A 1,566-nucleotide genomic window follows, 5' to 3' on the forward strand; every position below is an offset into this window, starting at 1 on the left:
CTTACCTTTAATTTTAATTCTTACCTTTAATTCTACCTTTAATTTCTACCTTTAACTTATAATTTTTTTTTTTTTTCTCACCATTCTGCGTTTGCATTCCTTCGTTCGGGTGTGCAAAATTAAAAGGGGACTCTACAATTGCACTGCCCACGTTGCCATAGCATGTTGCCATACCACGTTGCTCAAGGGGGTGTCGCACCTAAAGAGTAAAAAAAATATTTTACCTCACTTGGGGAGCCACACCATTTCAATGCCGCGATTTTTTATTTCCTTGACCCATTTAAACACTTCCCATGTGCCGAATGGGCAATTACTTTCCATCTGTAGGAGGCAACTTTTTTCTCTTTTTAAATGCCTCCAAATTATTACATACAAAAAATGGGAACACTAAACAAAACAGAAAAGTATCATTTATATTTGTTGTGCCTATTTGTGTTGGCCCCCTTTTCTTCCCCATTGGTAGGCTGCAAAGTGTTAAGAAAAGGGGGGTCACAGGAGCGAAAAAAATAAAATATATAAAAATAAAAAATAAAAAAATACAAAAATAAAATACAAAACTTTCACCATTGCACTGGGGTGGAGGCGCACATAATATATGCTCGGGGTACTTTTTTAAAAGGGGCCATATTGCGCAAAAAAAAAAAAAAAACGTCACATTTTTGGCACCTCCCCTTTTAATTTTCACCCTTGCTGCAACTATTTGGAGATAGCGGTATATGTAGTGATAAATATGCGGCTTGGCATATCGTGTAGGAATATATACATGGGAGGGCACCACTCCGCTGCACGCGCATAAAATAAATATACCGTTGCGGAACAGCGCAATATGTTGTGTTCACATGGGAAGGGTAAAACGCACCGCCTGCTGTGACCGCCCCTTTTTCAAAGGCTGGAATGACTGCGAAGTGGACGTCCCAAGCAGTTGCCCCGCAAGCAACTCACAACGGCAAAAAAAAAACTGTGCATATACCGCATGAAAAATGCCCACGTATATATAACCTTACATAGGAGCGTAGGAACGTATCTATATATGTATATATGTATATATGCATTGTATGCATAAAATTGCCATGTGCCCCAGCGTGGTTTAGCTTAGGCGTTTCCCCCTGTGCATATGATCGATCCATGCGTGCATGGCAGGTATACTACTTTCGTGCCGTACCTTCAGCCGCATGGAGCGCCCCGCCCGAGCGGATGTGGTATACCAAACGGGATGTGCTAAACGGGATGGTACCAAACGGGATATTGTGCCATACATTTCACCCCACTGGCGCAATTTTTGTAAAAAAAAACATCCACGTTGTGCATACTCCTCCGCTTGCCAAGTGATTGCCATACGATTGTGCCATATGCTTGTGCCATATGCTTGCCACATGCTTTCCAAAGCTTGCCAAATTCTTGCCAAATGCTTTCCGATTGTTTTCACTCAGCTCCTGATTGGCAAAACGACGAAAAAAATAAAAAATATGCAAATCAACCCATCTGTAAAATAATATATGTTTAAAAAAAAAAAAAGAAATTATTAACAAGTCAGCCCATGTTGTTTACGCATAAAAAAAAAAAAAA

This window comes from Plasmodium cynomolgi, chromosome 12 (assembly GCF_000321355.1).
Source record: "Plasmodium cynomolgi strain B DNA, chromosome 12, whole genome shotgun sequence".
In the NCBI taxonomy this organism is placed as follows: domain Eukaryota; phylum Apicomplexa; class Aconoidasida; order Haemosporida; family Plasmodiidae; genus Plasmodium; species Plasmodium cynomolgi.